This window comes from Drosophila arizonae, chromosome X (assembly GCF_054131065.1).
Source record: "Drosophila arizonae isolate 15081-1271.41 chromosome X, UAZ_ARI_1.0, whole genome shotgun sequence".
Taxonomy (NCBI): domain Eukaryota; kingdom Metazoa; phylum Arthropoda; class Insecta; order Diptera; family Drosophilidae; genus Drosophila; species Drosophila arizonae.
Genome location: NC_142927.1, coordinates 28,269,502 through 28,291,219, shown reverse-complemented (window position 1 = coordinate 28,291,219; position 21,718 = coordinate 28,269,502). Strand labels below are relative to the sequence as shown.

Below are 21,718 nucleotides of genomic sequence, written 5' to 3'. Positions count from 1 at the left end.
TTTTGATTACTATGGTCAGCTTTAGATTTGCAGAACTAATTTGCTTGGGATTCACGCTGTAGTAAATATGAAATTAAATATTCAGCTCTGAGTGCGGCAGACCAAGTGATTTGCATTTGAGCTGCTGTTTGCTTTCGAGCATTTTAATTGAATGAATATTAAAGTTCGTGCATTATTCATGTTATTTATGCTTCCGCTTTCCGCATTGTCAATGCCAGAGCTAAGCAAAACAAATCAGCTGCAACACCCTGCCCCTAATTGCTGGGCTCCATTCAATTCACAAATTGCCAGCTAGCCACACCGAGTTGGCCAAGTTCATGAATATTGCCCACACACGCTCTGAGCTTAAAGTCTGCGCCAAGGCTCGGCTTCAAGTCTCGATTAATGAATGATTTGGGCAACATATGTGAACATTCCTTCGATTCGAGTGGCATTTCTATTGAATTGCCTTTGAATTGAGTGGTAAAGCGTAAGGCATTAGGCTCCCTCTCTTTTTCTCTCGTTCTTTCTCTCTCTCTCTCTCTCTCTCTCTCTCTCTCTCTCTCTGTCTTTAATAAACAATTTGGTATTAAAGGAAAATCAACTCACGTTGTGTCAACAAATAGACAATTTGCATTGTTGTGACAATGTCGTGCGACTTCTATGAGCCAGTCCAATATCAACAGTTGTGTCTATGTGTGTGTGTGTGTGTGTGGGCGTGTGTTACTCTGAGTCGCGTTTGTGCTCACTTCGACAATGTGTAGATAGAGCTGGCTGACCTTGCACACACACAGACACACCACACACACACACCCACACACATACACACATACAGTCAAGTGCTGGTGAGTGCCAGCCAAGCGTTCTAGAGCACACCCTTTTCGACACTTTTCAACACTTGTGGCGCACAGTTCAAGTGCACACACACACACACACATGGGAGAGCATGCAACAGATATAGCACATATGTTAGTGAAAGAAACCGACTTCTTTAAATAGACAACATTACGCTCCAGCTGCGCTCGCTTGCTCTGTGCGCCCTTAGCTGTTGCTTTGGCTGCTTTTCTGTGCACTTAATGGCTTTGCGTCCTGCCACAAACCCTTATTCATTAATGTCGCCAGCTGCCCGGCTCGAGGCTCACTCGACTTTTCCTGTCACGTGTAGCGCACCTCTAGCCGCTTCATATTTGCTAATATCACGAAAATCCCACACGTTTCAGTTCCACCCTGGCCAAATGAGATCATGGCTAACAAATGTTGCCAACTAAGCGAGGCACTGCTTAAGCAAAACATCAACCATTAGAATCCATTAGACTAACGAAACTCTTTTCATATTCAAACTTTTCCATCTATAATCACACACACATACACACGGATAAGGCAGGACTTATCTGAGCCCAGTGGAATCAGATGGCTGAAAGTGGACCTAAATAATCTGAAAATTTTATTAGCCATTTTAAATCGGATTCAGCGCAAGCGAAAGACCTTAAAAGTGAATATGAAGCTCAAAATGCTCTTGTTAGTATATCGAACTGAAAATCTATTGGGATTGCCTGATTGTCTGATTATAAACCCTGATCATATTCAAGTAGCCGTTAATGAAGGGAATATGAGAATGAAAATGTTGCTGACAGCATATGGAACTGGAAACATTTTAAATAAGCTTGAATCTAAACTCAGACTTATAATTACCCATATACCAGTGCAGGCTTTCCGAACTACATAAATGTGGAATACTTTCCATATGACTAGAGCTATTTTTGTATGCCCTGAACCATTTGTAAATGGAAAATGGAAGGATGTTAATAGATCCGATTCTTATTCACTATTCTCTACGAGCTGAGTCTATATAGCCATATGTACGCAGTCATCTCGTAAACCACATCAGTTGATGTTTTACATGAAAACTCGCGTATACCATTCGCGTAACGAGCTTATTATACGTTTTCGATAACTCATAAATATTCGTTTTATCGATAATAATCGATCATATCAATTGGGTTTTTAAGTGGTATTGTCACAGTTGTTTCGGATTTACTGTGTAGATTAGATAATTAAGATTATATAATCTAGGCAAAGGTTATTTCCCTAATACAGCTTATATTGTAGCCCAAGCGCATTCGCTGCTTACAGCGCAGTAAGCAGAGCGCGTGCGTGTGGATGCATGCGTCTGTGTATATGCATGCGCTTTTGTATGTGTGCATAAAATAGTCGTAGAATAATTGTAATACCAACTTTGGGCAGAGAATCTCTTGTTTCTATTGCACTGTGTTGAAGTCTCAACTCTTTTTCTAATGCTACACATTGTAAATATCTTGCTCAATTTGGCAAACAGAGCTACTAAATTTCTTCTGTATATTACCATTACCAAATTCATCTTATTAAAATAAAAAAAAAAAAAAAAAAAAAAAGACAAATTACTTTGGGAAAATATATATTCAATCTAGAGAATATATTTATTGCGTTGAAAGTAAACGCCATGAAAAGCTTAAGGAGGGATAGATAGGCCAGTATAAGATACGATAATTTCTAGTACTTGTCTCTAGATATCCAGGAGGAACTTAGGGCTAAGGCTAAGGAAAACCAAAACTACTTTCAACTAGCTTTAAGCTGCTGGTAAAAGACAAGCAATTACAATTGATGACTACAAATATCCTTGAACAGTGCATGAAGGCGAATATAAGGATAAAAAGAGAGAGGCAGAGAGAGAGGGGGAGCTAGATCTAGAGAGACCGGAAGAGCGAGCTAGAAAGCCGAAAATTAAACTTTCGCCCATAAAAACTTTGAAGCGCACTTTTTCCGCGGAAATAGTTTCGAAAACTTTTTCCATTTGCATTTCACACAGATCTTTAGGAGCGAGTTTAGATTAGCTTCAAGGTTTCATGCGCCACAAATTTGGCATTTAACAAGTGCTCGGCCACGCACGTCGAAGTCAACTCTGGGCTCAAGTCAGCTCGTCCTGGCTTTTTCAATTATGTGCTATAATGCAGCTGCAGGGCTACTGCAACATATGCAGTTTTTCACTGACGTGTGTGTGAGAGAGAAAGAGAGCGAGAGAGAGACTGCAATTGTTGTGCGACTTCTTGTCGAACAGATTTGCCATGCAGAGCTGCTGGCAGGCAGGCGACTAGAGTTGAAGAGTTCGAGCTAATAAAAACTGCTCTGCTCGGGCTGCATTTGGGAATGGCTCGCTCCCTCGGCACCGAGCCGCAACAAAGGCTGCGCTGCAATATGGAATGCATTTTGCGCCAATTGCCAGGCAGCTGAGGCATCCGAAGCCACACTTAGCCCAGAGCCGTGGCCCAGCCTAGGCCCACGACAAGTTTGCCTTACCATTCCCCGAGGCAAGCCAATCAATGCAGTGGAATGCAATGATTGCCACGCACACACACACACACACACAGAGAGAAGAAACAACTTGGCTAAAGTACGCATTGAAAGTTTTCGCAAACAAGCTAGTTTATATTTGCAGAACCTTGATTTCGATTCTGATTTTGATTTTGATTTTGATTTTCATTTTGATTCAGATTCTGATTCAGATTTTGATTTTGTGGTACACGTGCCACCATAATACAAAGCAGAGGCTGGGTCAAGCATACAAAAAGCAATTTGAATCATTGCTCGCTATGCCACACACACCACAACAAAGCAAGAATAAGAACAACAAATGGGATTTCTCGAGTGTTTGACCAGAAGCTGTGAAGAGCCCGTAAATGAAAGTCGGTGTCGGATGTGCAAATACGGCAGGGGAACAGTTGCTGCCGCAGCAGCTCTTTAAGTCCGGGGCTTTGTATCTTTGAATCAACATTTTTGGCGAGATTATTTGATCGAACAGAGTCTTTAGCTCGCATTTTACATTTTAATATTTGATGCGGAAATTCCCAACTTAATTTCTATTCAGTTTAAATCCTTTACAGCTAGTTCGTCGTGCTGGCAATATTGGAAAATCATTCAGGCAGCGCCACAAAAATATTTCAATATTAACTCTCAGGTGAATATTCATGCACTTGCACCTGCAATTCAAAGGCGAGATGCACTTGTACTTAATAATATATTAAATAACTTTTCTACTCCTAGGTTTTAACTCGCTACAAACCAAGATGAGCAGCATCACAAAGATTTACCTCTACAGTTGCATTTAATTTTCATAAGATTTAAATAATCTTTTTTCTTCTTTAATTTCATTTCTTGTTGACTTTAGTAAACTTTTGTTAACTGCGAGCAAGTGACAATGAATGCAGTTGGTGTAACTATTTATATGAACAGTGCTGTTTAACTGATTAGGTTTGAATTTTTATATGAGTTTATAAAGAGAAATAGTTCATTTGAATAAATACATTCAGATCCTTATATAAGCAACATTCCAATTATACGCAAAAAAAAAAATAGAGAAAGACATAATTTGATTGAAGTACAATATTTATAGCTAATAGATAAAACATATAATTCAAATACATCACATATGCATATACAATATTCTTAAAATATATGTAAAACATTTTGATTTACATGTCATAAAAATGTATTTTACAAAGTATATACATATAAAAAAAAAAAAAAAGGATATGAAAATTACATTTTTATTTCGAAAAAAAAAAATGTATACCGTCTTTTTTTTTTTTTTTTGCTTTTAAATCTATTTAAAAAAATATAAATAAAAATTATACTAAGAAATAAAAAAAAAAATAAACAATGACACAATTTTATCAGTATATAATAATAAATGAATTTTCTCTTCCTGCTAAAATATCAAGTATACGCCTCGCTGCCATGTAATATCTGACTGCTTTACTAAACAAAATTGCTATCCAATTATTTTAGATCGATTACAGATAAATTTACCTTAAATATCTTCCAAATAAATAAGGAGGGGAGCAGAAATATAAGCGGATTCTATCAAATGATGTCAATTGTGTATGATTGCGTACGGAATTGAATTCATTTGTGGAAAATTTACTGCAAGCAGCTGCGCTATTCAAATGATGAATTAATGCGAAGATGCTCGAGTTGTGAGTACCAGCTTAGCGTAATTAAACGGATTGGATCTGAGAACAAAAGCATCATGTGAAGAATAGAGAGCAAATCACACGACTAACTAATGCACTCTCAATGCATATTGAAGTCTCTCTCAGCTATAAATCTATTTGGCAAGCCACTGCAGTAAAATCTGAATGCTAAATGCAGCGCTGATTGCTGGAATCAAGAAGCTGTAGAGACAGCTCAATTCCTAATCGCATGCAAGCTAGCACGGCTTTCTTGCAAGACTCTCGCTCCCTCTCTACCTCTTCCTCTTACCTTAAAAATCTTTAGAGCTATCATCATACATACACATATACAAACATACATGCATACATACATACATACACACATACATATATACATACATATATCAAGACTTAATTAATTCTTTAAGCAAAACCAAAGACTCTCTAGTTTGTTATCAAGTTTCGTTAAGATATTCCATTTGTAAATTTTATTTTCGAAATTTTCTAATCTTTTATTCTCATATTGCTTGGCTTCTTGCATGAACTATGATAGCCCGTCCAACTCGTCAAAAAGCTGAGCTATGCTCAATACAAATTATTTACTATGCGAACTCTTAAGGAACATACGCAGTATTTTGATGGCATTTCTGGCCTAAGTTTGCTCCAATTCTCGAAGCATTTAAAAAGATAATTTCTTAATATCTTATATGTCTCTTCGATGTCGTCGATCCTCTTCTTCAAGAAAAAGCAAAAGTCAATCTCAGCTTTATTTTAATAGATGAAAATCGATTGGGTAGCTAAAACACTTTCAAGCTAAGTAACTGTCAGCAATGCAAAGCATTAAAAGGACTCGAACTTCTCGGCATGAGTGAGGGATATACGTATCAGCATAAAGCCCGAAATAAAACATAGATCCTATTTTGCAGCTTGTGAAAAAACAACACTCGCAACACTTATGGAACTCACCTCGCATAAGCAGGTTAATGTAACTGTATTTCGTAAATCTAGAAACGCCTAAAATTTGGTAACTTCAATTCGCTATGTAAATAGAGAAAAATCTAAATGAACTCAAACTCTGCGGGCGTAAAGTTAATAAAAGAACTGGAATTGGAATTGGAATTGTGCTGCAGCATAATTAGCCGAAATATTGTGGCTTTGTTACATTTTGTTAGCTGCGGTACAGTGAAACCCCAAAGCACGGCTGTGTGAATGTCACTTAACCCAGAATATTGATTTTCGCACTTTGTGGCCAGGTGAGCGCTGGGCGTGGCCTGTTGATTGAGGTGGGCTTGAGTTGAGCTTCAGTTTCAAGCTTTAGCAGCGGCCAACAGTTGCTTTCACACTGCACTGAACCAATATAATACATTTCACTTGTAAACTGAATAAAAACAAGTAAGAACGTTGCAGTCGGGCGTTACCGACTGCGGAATACTCATTCACATCCCATCAACAATTTAGTAGTTAAGTTTCGTTCTAATACTGTAGAATATACAGGTTTTTCCGATTTGCCACGCCCCAACTGGGCGTAGACACCTCATTTTTGGTCAGTTTTTAGAAAGAGATAACGTTACCCTAACTGCAAAGTTTGAATGCTTACCCTAAAAAAATGTGAAAATTACAGGGTATTTTTCGATATGCCACGCCCCTAAAGAGGCGTAAAAATTATTTTTGGGGAATCGATAGAGGAGGCTACCAGTAACTCAACTATCCAAATTTGAAGCTTCTAGCTATTATACTTTAGGAGATATAAACTTTTGCGGTTTGCCACGCCCCCTGTGGGCGGACATATATCCGACAAAACTTTTTGGTCTTGGGTGATCAGTCCGAGTATATATACAAAATTTGAGGTCTCTGCCATCAATAGTGTCCAAAATATAGGAGAATTTAAAAAATCACTATATCTTCAGGTCCGATTTGCCACGCCCCCAACGAGCGTAGACTTATAATTTATCTTCAGACTTTATAGAATCATACCATTAGCTGACGTGCAAAATTTCAGCATTCTAGGTTTACAACTTTAGGAGATACAGTTTTATCCGATTTGCCACGCCCCAACTGGGCGTAGACACCTCATTTTTGGTCAGTTTTTAGAAAGAGATAACGTTACCCTAACTGCAAAGTTTGAATGCTTACCCTAAAAAAATGTGAAAATTACAGGGTATTTTTCGATATGCCACGCCCCTAAAGAGGCGTAAAAATTATTTTTGGGGAATCGATAGAGGAGGCTACCAGTAACTCAAGTATCCAAATTTGAAGCTTCTAGCTATTATACTTTAGGAGATATAAACTTTTGCGGTTTGCCACGCCCCCTGTGGGCGGACATATATCCGACAAAACTTTTTGGTCTTGGGTGATCAGTCCGAGTATATATACAAAATTTGAGGTCTCTGCCATCAATAGTGTCCAAAATATAGGAGAATTTAAAAAATCACTATATCTTCAGGTCCGATTTGCCACGCCCCCAACGAGCGTAGACTTATAATTTATCTTCAGACTTTATAGAATCATACCATTAGCTGACGTGCAAAATTTCAGCATTCTAGGTTTACAACTTTAGGAGATACAGTTTTATCCGATTTGCCACGCCCCCAATGGGCGTAGATATATCCGCCATAGCTCGTGATCTTGGGTGGTCAACGCGGACCTACATACCAAGTTTCAGCTTTCTAGCTCTTCAACAAACATGATTTCTGGTATATCGGAAAATGCATTTTCCGATTTGCCACGCCCCTAGTGGGCGGATCGGGAAAATTTTAACACTTTATAAATCGGAGATATACACGAGTATGTGTTCCAAATTTCAAGTCTCTAGCTTCAATAGCGCCGAAATAGATTGCGTTCATACGGACAGACGGACAGACGGACGGACGGACAGACGGACAGACGGACGGACAGCAAGACGGACATTGCACAAAACCAATATACTGATTCACTTTCGTGAATGAGTATAATAAACAAATGTAAAAAGTACTCGTCCAGCAGATACCCTGTATGAGCCATCCCCTCAGCTGACAATTATCCTTGCCAGTTGCGTATTTTTGAGTGAATGCCTTATGCCCGTCTCCTGGCCAGCGTCTGCAGGGTGTGGACGGCAAACGGCTCTGTATCCTTTGACAATTGTCAACTGTAAATGATATTTTTACTCTGCGGCTGCGGCTGCGACTGTGGCTGCGGCTGCTGCAGCTGCAACTGCCGTCGCGCCGCTGCTGCTGCGGCTGCCACCTATAAAAATGCGGCAAATACAGACTGTACGCCGTAAATATTGGCACGCTTTGCATGGCCATTTCCGCCAGAGGCTTTAGCTGTGTGTGTGTCTATGGATAAGGGTGCGGTCACATGCGTGTGTGTGTGTGTGTGTGTGGTTGAATCTGTATGTGCTTACTGCCTGCCTGTTGGCCCTGTTTGAACGCCCTCTGCTCGAGCACCGGCTCACTTAACTTTCGAATTGTTTTTGCTGGCTCTTGTTGATGCCACTTCGAGCGTAAAATATTCGGCCAGCCGGCCAAACTGGCTGCCTTAACAGCCGCCCAGGGCAACCAATGGCCAACACTGTAATTAACGGAAAAAAAAAAAAAATGTTGGAGAATAAAAATAAAATTAAAACGGGGCAATAAGGTGTCAAATTAGGCGTGCCCGAACCAACAAACGCCGACTCATTCTCTCCGGAAGCTTAAAGCTGAATCACCCAAATAAAAACAACTCCTGCAGCTACGCAGCAAACAATAATTGAGAGTCTCAACTTGAGGATCGATAGTAACACAGGAATGTTGTCTGAAATATCGTTGATATATCAAGGACGATGAATGTATGTAGGATCCCAAAAAAATGATAAAGTCCCTGGCAAATGAACCAGAATGTCGTTCGTAGCGAACTAAATTTGATTTGAGCTAGTTATTATGAGCCGTTGATAGTAAAGTAGAAGAAGAAGAGTCGTGTAGTAGCCATCGTACTGAGAAGTGGTTTGCTGCTTAGCAACAATGAAATATGAAGAAAAATAAGAGTTGAGAAGAAAAGATGATAATAATTATGATGATAATAATAATAATGAATAAAAGATGGGAAAGCTCAAATAGATAAGACAGTTGATCGCATAATGAAATCATGATTCGTGTTAATTCAATTTAATAATTTAAGTATAACTGAAATTAATCTTTAATAACAAAATAATATAAATAGTGAAATTGGCTTTTTAATAATGCATATCAACGATAATTCAGATACGGTTGATCTATCGATAACATTGCCTCACACAGTTTATCACCTCTGAAGCTCAATCTCAATCAATCAAAGATCAAGTTATTCAATATTTGTTTATTAAAGCGTTAAAAACAACTTAGAATCATATTGTCGTGATGGCTCAGCTAATCTATGTTTCAAAATATATTACATAGATTGTTATTGTATTTGATAAGATAAATCTTTTCTAAACGGAGAAATAAACAGAGTGTCATTAAGGTATAGATCGACACATCATGTAGTCCTACTTAGACGTAATACTTAGAGGAAACACTTGGAAGAAATACATGTGAAGAATAAATACATACAACTCCTGAAAATTGTGAGCGACTCAATTTCAATCAGAATTTATCAGCGAGCCAGAAATCAAATACTTTTTGAATGATATGACTGTGGGCTTTAAACATACAATATTTTTACAAATTATTAAAAAATTAAATATATATACATAAAATTTTTTAAATATATAAAATAAAAATAAAAACTATTGCCATTCGAAACAAAAAATATTTATACCTAAAACAACTTATTAAAATGCCCAATATTGGTCGGATATAATTAAATCAGAGTACAGAGTACAGTGATTATTCTTTTATATATATTATTTTATTTGGTTTTCTTAGCATATTTATTCAAACTAAAAAAGTTTATTCATCAATTATTTCCTCACGTTTAACAAAGCACTCTGAAACGCCCTATGAACACCCTGTGCTTAGGTTAAGTTAAAGCTAGCTTAAAGCTATACTAAGACTCACTGGTCGACAACATTCATACACTTTTGTATATAGTTCTGGGCCTTGCCTACTTCTCATCCGTCTGCTGTTACTTTTCGATTCTAAAGATGTAAAGACATATTTCCAGAGACAAGCAAATTCACTCACTTCGTTTCAGAGAATATTATTAAATAGTGAGAATCCATTGGCTCAAAAGGCAGCAGAAACGCTTTGCTCGGAATGCAGAGTTTGTCTGCTGAAACGTATCTTAAACGAATCAGAAAATGTTTGGCACACAGATGCTCCTTGAGCGTCCTCCAGCTGGCGCTCCTGCCAGCGGCCTTTGGATTCGCCTCGACGATCCGGGGCAAGCTATAATATAATGCCAACTACTTTGTACTGAGGTGCTCTCCAAGCGCACTTCACTAAATTGAACATTTTGTGTTTTTATTTTATTTTATTATTTGTTGCTGCTGTTGCAGCTGTTGCAGCTGCGAGTTGCCAAGTGCCCTATAGGTTTTCAACCTTTAAAGTGCTTCCATCTATCTCTATGGGCGAGTTAGAGACAGAGACAGAGAGAGAGAGAGAGAGAGGGAGAAAGGAAGGGGGGAAGAGACGCGAGTGCAGCGCTGCTGCTGAGTATTTGAGCAATTCGTCTTTAAATATTTATATATATTTGGCGAGTGGCTGCCGCTGGACCAAATAGAAGTAAGAAATAAAAGTAAAAGTGTTTAATTGATGCCACTGGGCCATTAAAAATGCAAAGTATCCCTAACAAATTCACTTTGTGCTTCAAAGTAATGAAAATGCGAAAGAAGTTCGCATATTTCTTTCTCGTTTTCATATTCATTTTCGTTTTTGCCTTTGCTTTCTTTCTATTTGATTATAAAAAGCTAATCTCACAAAACCATTTGCGCAAGCTTCCAGCATCAGTTTGAGTATGAGCATGTTCTGCATTGCAAGGTCTCTGTATAGTCAAAGGAAAACGCTTCAAAGATGCCGATGCGCAACTGGAAGATACCCTCTAAATGACAGATCTATGGTATGAGTTTTAATATATTATATAATCAATAGTAATTGTATGTTGGGAATGGATGTGGATTCTAGAGAGGGAATGAAGAATTAAATCTAATTGAAACCAAATGCGAAAAGTTAAACGCGAATGAGGAAGCCTTCTTTGAAAAATTGAATATATCGACTCTTTTGACAGGACACATAATAAATATGATTCTGAGACCTAAATATTCTTATGAAAGAGACGGGCACAATACGCCCTACAGACTCAAGTGACATTTTATTCAAAAAGTGATGTCAACAAATCTACTTGAACTAAATAAAGGAATTATTATCGTCAAGAGTTGAGTCTATCTTTGATTAAAAATATGGCTACGTTGCAGGGCTGCCAGATGGTCCGTCGAGTTTAGACTCGTAAATAAGTTTTGAAATATTACTTATCTCGCCATAAATACATGGGGCTAAGTTATAATTAATTAAATTAAATATGCTGCACAAATATAAAATTAATGCACAACCTTTCTTACAATAAAAAAATTCCCTAGATGAGCTCCAATTTTAATTAGAGTTTTAAAATGTTGTCTAACAAATTTCAGTAGAAGATTTCAGTCCAGGGTTGCACAAAAAGCGCAAAGGCTTTGCAGGCTTTAAGTCTGCATTGAGCAAGGACACTTTTCCGTTGAATTAAAAAATCCAAGACAGGCACAGGAGCAATCCTCTTCTCATGATGTCTGTCTGCTGCCATTCAAAGATGCTTCAGGCACTCGTCAGACATGAGATATTGTCTGCCTTATGCAGATGACAGCTCAGATTCCAGCCCAGATGACCAACCCTCACATGTTTCTAATCTGCTTGAAAGGGAAATTAAAGCAGTCAAATTCATGATGAGATAATTCGATTTCTGTCCGCCTGTCGACCCACCTTAGAAATCATTTTCCTACATCCATTGCTGGCATGAGTATAAAGAAGTAACTCCCTAGAAAGCCAAGACAAGTGATCCATTTGGAGTGGATCTCTCTATATCTACTGAAGGCTATATTAATTCTAACAAGGAATACATAACCAAGGGAAGAAAATATGATTTGGGGGGTACAGATATGGGTAAGGCTCACGGAGTTATTATGAAAGATACAGACAAGACACGATCATGCAGGTCCAGTTGAGGATGGCGGCGTTTCTTATTCTCCTAGCACAGCTGCGGGGCTTGATAGGACTTAGAGAGAACTGGCGAGGCTATTTGGATGAGAATTTCATCTCTCTATGTACTTTTTAGCCAACTTCGGAATCTTGAGATCTCTTTCTAAATACCAGGTTCTCATGTATCATGGATCAGTTGCTGTTCCTTATGTAATTATTATTACGCTTTAAGAGTGTAGAAGATATTTTGTAAAGTGAATGTAATATAAGAGTGTTTTTCAATCAGATTTCAGCTCAGTTGAATCTGCTCTCACAGGCAGCATGTCTAATTGACTTGAAATAGACAAATTGAAAGAGTTTAGGTTGATTCAAGTTTCGAAATCTAAGACTCAGTTGCAAGACGCCCTCAATAGACTCTTTTATGCTCATAATCAAGACATTTGATCCATTTGCAGGGAACTACAGGGTAGAGTTAGTTTTGCAATGTCGTGAAAAACGCAAAGCAAGGTGAGTGAGTGCGCACGCAAATGAAGTGGCATAAATAGTTGAATAAGCTATCTTATATGGTGTGTGCTATATGTGAGTCTGTATGTATGTGTGTGTGAGTGCTAAATGATACACACACCCATACAGCAGCAAAAGATTTTACGACTTGTGCCGCAGGTTGACTCGAGTGCTTTGGCATAGCCGAGCTTCTGAGGCGCCTTAAGTCTTTGATGCAATGCAATGTCAGCGCTTGAAAGTGTTTGAATACACACACACACACGCACACATATAAACATACGTAATACTAGTATATACATATATACATATGCATAATATATATGTTCTTATATTCATATAGCTCATCTGCAGCAAATGCATTGCCCGAGTCGCAAAATCGTGCAAAATGTCTGTAAACATTTATTTCAAAAAAATGGAAAGAAATTGTCTGTGCACATTGTTCTCATGCAACTGCCGAGGTGTGCGTGTGTGTGTGAGTTCCTTTCAGCTTGCAAATGTGCAGGCGTCACATTGTTTATGTTGCTTGTGTGTGAGTTATTGTTGCGAGACATGATACTTTTGTATTTTGTAACACGCAGCGCATTACAAATGACAGCCGCCTGTCACATCCCCATAACAAACATTCACACACACACACACATACAGTGGCTTGACTATTAGTATGATAGTTGTTGCTGTATTGTTCCTAGCTGCTCTTGATATCACACACACACACACGCACGCACAGTGCTCGGCATTAGTTAGTCCTTCATGGCCCCGACTACCGTTGTTGACACATTTTAGCCAAATCGATGGCAGCCAACTGAATTATGGCCACATCCTGGCCAAGCTGTTGACCCAACTGGTTACACATAGCGAAGGAACCACACTCAGACCCAGCACATGCACGCCCACTTCCACGCCCACTTCCCACTCCAACCGCCTGTCGCTCCTTGGTAGTCGTTATTTAATTATAATTTTTGTATACTCTCAACTCTGGCACGACCTGTATTCAGCTGGGAAAGTGAAGTCTGCTTCGCTCTAAAGCATATACATATACATATGTATATGTAAAGCTACAAGTAAGTCACAACTGCTCGACAAGCTCAGCTAACAGGAGTTACACTCTCCCATCTGTTCATGCCAAGTCTTCCATGAAACGAAACTTATTTCAGTGAGGAAGTGTATTCACTCGTCGTTGTTGACTATCTCATTTTGAATTCTCTTTTTGGCTCTGCACACAGAAGGCTTACTCAAATTGTGTTGTCATCAATTGGGAGCGGGCTGGGAGCTGTGAGAAATACGAGCGAGCGCTATGGATTTTTCGGCTCATTGTTGTTGTTCATGTAATGTTGGCAAAAAAAATAAATAAAAGCAAAAAAATGCAATTATAATTTCATATTTCAATTAATATAAAAGTGACAAAGAGAGGGAAGGAAGCCCGTCCTGTTCTCTCTCTCTCGCTCGCTCTCTCTCTCTCTGTCTCCCTCACTGGTTTTTTGTACATGGTAAACCACGATTTAAAAGTAGTTGAAAGCTGCCCTAAGTGTCCAATGACGTCCTTTATCAAAATTTTATTGCATTATATCCAGGCGAATTGTAACTAGATGTGAATTGTCTTAAATGTGCATTTCAGGCTCTTAAGTCATTAATTTGCTTTAAAAGTATTTTGATCAAAGAGTCAATTGAAAATGCTGGCAACACTTTTCAAATTTATTAAATAAAACAAATAATAAACTTTAACTTTTGTAGCATACAAAAAAACTCTCTGGAGTTTAAGTTGATAAGTTTCAGATGTGCTTGAATTGAACTTAATTAAAAATTCAATTCATAAAAATTTATTCATTCATACAAACAAGTAAGAGTGCTCAAGCCGAGTCTTATATTTATCAAACTTTCTATATTTATCAAACAGAGCGAGGTAATATTATTAATTGATAATATTGTATTTCAACATTTTATTTGAGTTTAAATTAGCAATCGAACCTCAATAAGAAAGATGTGAAATGATTTTTCGAAAAGAACAAAATTATGAATTGGTATAAACGAGTATCCATACAAAATTTCAAGACTATAGCTTCAGTGGTTCACAAGATCTCTGCGCTCATACGGACGAACAGATGGCCAACGGGCATGGCTATATCGACTCAGCTCGACGACCTGATCAACATTACCACCAAATCATTTATCATTTCAATATATAATCGTTAAATAATAATAATAATAATAATAATAATAATAATAATAATAATAATAATAATAATAATAATAATAATAATAATAATAATAATAATAATAATAATAATAATAATAATAATAATAATAATAATAATAATAATAATAATAATAATATGTAAATGCAATGAGCAAATATTTTAAGCACGTTAAGTCTTTGTCGACTATTTTCCAATTCAATTATCTGAGGGTCAAGGGCAAGGCCAAGGTCATTTTAAGCACATAATCGCTTGCAGCTAAAAATGTGCACTAATTCCAATGAGCTGTCATTTCTTTATTTTTCATTTGATGGTATTAGCTCGTGCAGCTACAGCTTCATATCGCACGACTTGAAGCGAAAAACAAATTGAATTAGTATCCAAAATGTCAACTAAGCAAATGTTATAAAATGTACAAAGATTATGAAGAATGATCATTATTTCATTTAGGAAAGTATGAACTGAATTTAATATTGAAAAGTCTAAGAGAGAGCTCGATCCGAAACTTAAATTTTCAAACACAGTAGAATGCGGTTATAACGACTTTGGTTCTGCTCCCCAGATAATCTGATATGAGTATACTTATATGGTTATGGCGTCTTCCGAGAATAGCGACAGTCCCTTGAGCGCCGTTCTAATCGGATTCCACTGTACATGAAATAGCACCGTTTTGTACAAACCAGGACGGTGAAACGCTTCTGGCTCACATTAGACCAACCGACCCACTTTCTAGCCCCACATTGTTACAATCGCTGGCACCTGTCGATCCCGTTTTATTCAGATGTCCTAGATGCTACAAAGCAAATGTAAACTATCCCCAAGCAACATGTGTAATATGGAGGTACGACCACAAACTCCAGGTGAAGCAAAACAAAACGTTAGCCTCAGGCTCGCCCGAAACTCATGTCTGCGCAGGGAAATTCAGATTTCCTTCCACTCAAATCGCTCCAGCAATCGACTGAAGGAGGTTTACGCCAACCGACTTGAATAAAAGCTGCCACATTTCAGAACCATTAGAAAGCTAAGAGACGTCAGCTCGTCAACCTTCTCTCTGATAACCAATAATTAACATCCATATAACATTCTCTATCAAAACCTCACTCGCACTGCATCACCAATTGAACCTAGCTTATCCAACAAATGTACACCAATTTAGATTTTTCTTTACATAGTAAGTGCACCATAAATTCTGGAAAACAACTAGTGATAAGTTCAAACTTTTAAAAATCACTCGAAAGTTATGCTAAATAAGGCAATTGACCTCACGAGATTCTCTAAGCCGAATAGACTAGCAATTGATCATGATATAAGAGCATTGCAGTCGGCCATTACCAATTAGTATTAGTATCAGTATCATTAGTATCAGTATTCTATACTCATGAATGATATACAGAAACCTGAAAATGTGTTCGTTATTATGATAATATGATATTATGTTTATTATTATGTTCTATTTCTGTATTATTGTTCTTAGCTAACTTTGGATAGCTTGCCAACAAGAACAATTCGTTTGTTCCTGAAGAGATCAATTCAAATAAATCAAACAAAGTCCACAATGCAGACCGCTAATGGCTTATGGCTTCAATTGTATTGCATTGTATTAAGATTTGAGTCTAGAAAGTAGAAATCACAAATCAGTTGCATCTGAGACTGCGGTTAATCCGAGTCGAGCAACAAAACTTGAATTGTTGGCTGATGGCTATATCAAGTGACATATTTTAAATAATATCATATTACATACCATATAAATACCACTTCAACATAATGGACACTGTATTTGAAGCTAACATGACACCAAATTAATTGAGACTTTTAATTGGAGCTAGTTACAGGTAGTTAAATGTAATATATGTATGTATATCCTTCAGTCATTAGCATCAATATAAGTTAAATAAATACAGATGTAACAGAGAAAGGAAGAGAGAGAGAGAGAGAGAGAGAGAGAGAGAGAGAGAAAGCGCGCACGCAGTTGTAGTTGTAGTGTAAATATTTGCTCATAACAATGGAGTTTATTTGGATTGCGCATACGCCTAGTTAGCCAACCCGTTGTGCTGTTAGCGCTCGACTTTGTAAATCTCGTTGGCAATTGGCATGTGCTCCGTGGATACCGGCGCGCGTTGGCAAGCTCTGTGAAATGACTATTTGGCTAAGTGGAAAACGCGCTGCGCATGAAAAGCCAGTGAAAATGTAACTACAATAAATATTGCCTCCCAGCGAGGCGTGTCGAGGTGAGGCGAGGTGAGGCGAGGCGACGGCAAAGCAAGCGGCCAACCTTTAAGTAATTGTCGTTGGCTGCTGGCTGTTAGCTGTTAGCTGTTGCCTGTCGGCTGTTGGCTGTTGTTGTCATTACAGTTGTTGCTGTTATTGCCACAGTTCTTTATTATTATTGTTATTATTGTTATTCTTATTTTGTTTTCTGTTTGTTTGCCTTTGCTTACTTTTATGTTAAAGAGGCCTTCGACAAAAGGGCGCGCCTGCCGAACATTTTAATGAGATTTTTGATTTCCAAAGAAACTCAAAACGTAGCATTCAAGTTTAACCCCGTTCGCTCCTTGGCCCCTCTCGCTCCCATTGTCAATATCCCGCTCAATGTCTGCCTGTCTCGCTCTCTCGGCCACAGGCAGCCAAGTTAATTAGCAAAAAACAGATAACGTCGCAACAAAGTCGACACACACACATACACACACTCACCTATATATAGATGTATGTATATGAATGAAAATGAAAGGAGCAGCCAGCATCTAAGGCCATCTAATGTCTGTTCCACCTGCCACCTGCCCCAGCCACCAGCCACCTGGCCCTCAAATGCAGCCCATCAGTCACTTAACATTGTGTGGGTGGCAGGCAAATCGGGACGGGGGCTGGACGGGGTAAAGAAATGATTTATTATCTGCGAAGGCAGTTAAATAAAATTGCTTGAAAATTGTTTGGGCAAACACCAGTTGGACCTCGTTACAGTTACAGTTACATTTCGAGTTACAGCTATATTTACAGCCGCGCCGTAACTCCTTATGTTTATGTTGTTCTGTTGATATTTCTGCAAAGTTAATGAACTGGAAATCCCACACAGCCAGCGCCAACTTTGATGGCGACTCTTAGATGTTTCTCTCTTCAGCTGTCTTTGGCTTCATTTTCGAAACTCTGCCAAAAGTACGCTCAGAGTTGGGCTTAAATGAACACGAATTCAGAAGGGCAAAGCCAAATCTCTGCAAAATTAAAATCTTTTATTCCAATGACTACAAATGCCCAATGAGAACGCAAATACATATATTCCATTCAAGCATTATATCGTCACGCTTATTCGAAATCGATAAGTATTGATTGAAATCATCTATTTTTAAAGTTCCAAAAGCAATGGAGTTTCCAGTAGGACACCAACTCTAAGCAGTGGAAGCGATGAATGCGATTGTTATAAACACATTAAAGTCTGACCCCTTTAGATCTATACAGCGTTTGAAAATGCTCTGCTATTTCGTAGCATTTCGTTGAGCTCTCGCTACCGCTCTCATTTTTGACGAGAGCCGTAGCAGAGTTGTAGCCTAACAATAAAAAGTTTGTGCTCTGCTATGCTCTCAGTTTCGTCTCGTCAAAAACTACAGCAGTAGCGAGTAGCACAAAAACAACTGATGTGCTACGCTCTGCCGTAGCGGTAGCTGAAAACAGATAGCGAAAGCGATAGCTGAAAACAGCGAACGAGATGAAATCATAGCGAGATGAAAACGGAGCGAGATGAAAACAGAGCGAGATGAAAACAGAGCGAGATGAGAGTAAAACAAATGTGCGAGAGCGATATGAGCAGGGCTGTCATTTTAGATTTTTTGCCGTCAGATCTGGCAAATGGGAGCGATTTGAGCAGCCGCATTTTATTTTGTGTTTATTTTTACTTCAATTTTTGATTGATGTCAAATTAACGTAGGGATAAATTGTGTAGTTACAGAAATCAAATAATAAAAAACATTTTTTCATTTTTTCTCAAATCGCTCCCATTTGCCAGATCTGACGGCAAAAAATCTAAAATGACAGCCCTGCTCATATCGCTCTCGCACATTTGTTTTACTCTCATCTCGCTCTGTTTTCATCTCGCTCTGTTTTCATCTCGCTCCGTTTTCATCTCGCTATGATTTCATCTCGTTCGCTGTTTTCAGCTATCGCTTTCGCTATCTGTTTTCAGCTACCGCTACGGCAGAGCGTAGCACATCAGTTGTTTTTGTGCTACTCGCTACTGCTGTAGTTTTTGACGAGACGAAACTGAGAGCATAGCAGAGCACAAACTTTTTATTGTTAGGCTACAACTCTGCTACGGCTCTCGTCAAAAATGAGAGCGGTAGCGAGAGCATAGCACAATTTTTATTGCTATTGCTGCTATAGAGTAGTTTTTGCAAACGCTGGATCTATATTTAGATTTTCGTTTCAGTTACAAATTCATTCAAGTTTATAAATCAATTTTCATCAACATAAAAAAGTAAATTTATAAACAAGTAAAAATGTAACAGTCGGGCGTTACCGACTACACAATACTCATTCACTGTCCAAATGCTGCCAGCTTCATTTTCTCATTTGCCACGCCCCAATTTGTGCACTATATTTATAATATCAATAATAAATTTACATTTGTTAAATTTTGAGTTTCTAGATTCAAAACTGTAAAAAATACATGCCCCAAATGGTCCTAGATAAATCCGCCATACATTTTTGATATTGGGTTCTCTAGCATTTCAACTGAGAGGATTTCTAGCACCCGGTATGATACCTCAATTCGCCACGCCCCTAATGGGGCGCATCGGGAAAAGCTTGACAAATTACAATTTAAAGCCATCCATGAGTATATGTATGTTCTCAAGTTCAAACGAACGGACGGACAGCAAGGCGTACATTGCACTTTAGCGAGTATAAATATACCAATTGGGGGCGTGGCCAATGAGATCAATCAACCTTTCGGTAATGAATGAGTATTCGGCGGTTGGTAAAGAATGCGACGGTTTCAATTGCTTATATTTAAATAATACAAACTTGGTTTTTGTAAAAATTATCTTATTGTTGGCAATTTAAATACAAAATAATACATTTTCCAATATTATGTCTTATTTACATATGTATACAAAAATAAATAAATAAATAAATAAAATAAAAAAAAATTAAAATAAAAAAAAAAAAAAAATACTTTGTTTACATTACACGTATTATTTTGTAAATATAAAAATAAATGATGACTATTGCTAATATATTTTGGCATAATACATTAGTTATTTGTTATATCATATGATCATGTTTTTTATATATTTTACACTCTTTTAATTTGTTCTTCTGTTATTCGTGTAAAACTTCAATTTCAACAGTATGGCAAGAAGTGCAGCTCAAACATTTCGAGAAGAGCATTGGTAGAGTAAAGACGCTGGTGATTAAACAAAGTTTAAGTGATCACAGTGTTTTTAAGCTATTTTACTTAAATTATTACATTCTCAACACTCAACTCAGTTCATTATATACATAATAATTGATACAATAATTCCAAGTAGATATTAATTTAAATATATTTATTTACAGACGAGTCTAAATCCGAAAAATCGAAAATCGCGATAAATCGAAAATTCTATTCCCTTGAAAAAAATAATCGTTTTCGATAGTTCGAATTTCTGAGTAATTCAAAAAAAAAAAATAAAAAAAATGATTCCCTTGCCATTTCTAATTATCGGGAATCGACTGAATTTGTTTTTCTGTCTTTCTTATTATTTCATTCGAATTCGTGTTTCTATTAATATACTATGCTTCATGGATCTTTGGATTTTGTTTAGTAATATAACAAATAAGAAATACAAATGTACAGATCTTTACAGCTCCTAATTGAGTACACATATCATAAAAATGGAATAAGCACGGATTTGACATGTTCCTTAAATAAAGTAGGCGTGGACTAACCACAGACCATATCTAAGTTTTACAACTAAAGTAATTCGATATAATATTACTTATGAGTTTAAAAATTGATTGATAACTGACAAATTGAATTTCAAATGTTCTGCTTCAAGTACAGCAGAATCCGTCTATAACGACGCTCAAGCGACCCGGAAGACGCTGTAACCATATAAGTTTACTCATATATGATTATCTGGGGACCAGAATTTTGTCGCAACAACCGTACGGACACTATAGGCGGAGTCGTTATAGCCGGACTATACGATAATTAACATAGATTCTGTACTCACCTTCTCAACTTGTTGTTTCTGTTGTCGTTGGGCTATTTGCTGCCTTTGCTCACAGCTTTGACACTTGTTTACTTAGATTTTTCTTTTTTCTTTTCGTTTTGGTTTTGCTTTCGAAAATAATTTCAAAACATTCGACTTTCGTCTGGCTCAGTCGGCTGGACGTCGCCGAGTTATGCAGATGCAAACACCTTGGGCTTGGGCACAGCAAAAAAAAAGAAGAAGACGAAGAAGAAGAACAACAATCAAGACGCACACACACGCGCACACACAGACGCAGAGAAATCCGCAAGCACAACACGAAAATTTTTCAAAAATTGTAACCGTTATGCGTACGCGAGTGTAACTGTTGTTGTTGTTGCCCTCTCCGACTAACAAAGCGCTGACTGTCAGTGATGCTGACTGAGCGGAATGCTTTAGCTGCTGCTGCTTAGCCTTAGCCTGCCGTTGTGCGAGAGCGAGCGAGACAGAGAGATAGTTTAGAGTGTGTCTGAAGCTGAACCGAATCGCACGAGAGTCTGTTGACGAATGATTCGAAATCGCAACGTTCGACTCGAGAGTCCGGAAGCATCCGTCCGTTCACAACAAGTTGTCACACTGTAACAGCGACGCAACAGCAAAAGCCCCCAAAGCTTTTCCTGCTCACGCTCCTCCCAGCTTTTGCTGTTAGCCTTAGCTTGCGCTGCTAGCTTTGCAAAAGCTCAAATCAGGCCGTGTTTTAACTGCTGAAATAACCGTTATATCTGTTCAGCTACAGA

General features: G+C 37.9%; 1 protein-coding gene across 2 annotated transcripts in view; it reads right to left on the bottom strand.

The window, feature by feature from the left end:
* LOC108620122 (uncharacterized) overlaps positions 1-21,517 on the bottom strand; it is a 71,593-nt gene extending 50,076 nt beyond the window's left edge. The window contains exon 1 of one of the 2 annotated variants that reach the window (XM_089473455.1): positions 20,964-21,517. The gene's annotated coding sequence lies outside the window, so the exon portion shown is untranslated. The remainder of the gene's footprint in view (positions 1-20,963) is intronic. The other variant, XM_018017007.2, reaches the window with a different exon arrangement.
* Positions 21,518-21,718: the final 201 nt, after the last annotated feature.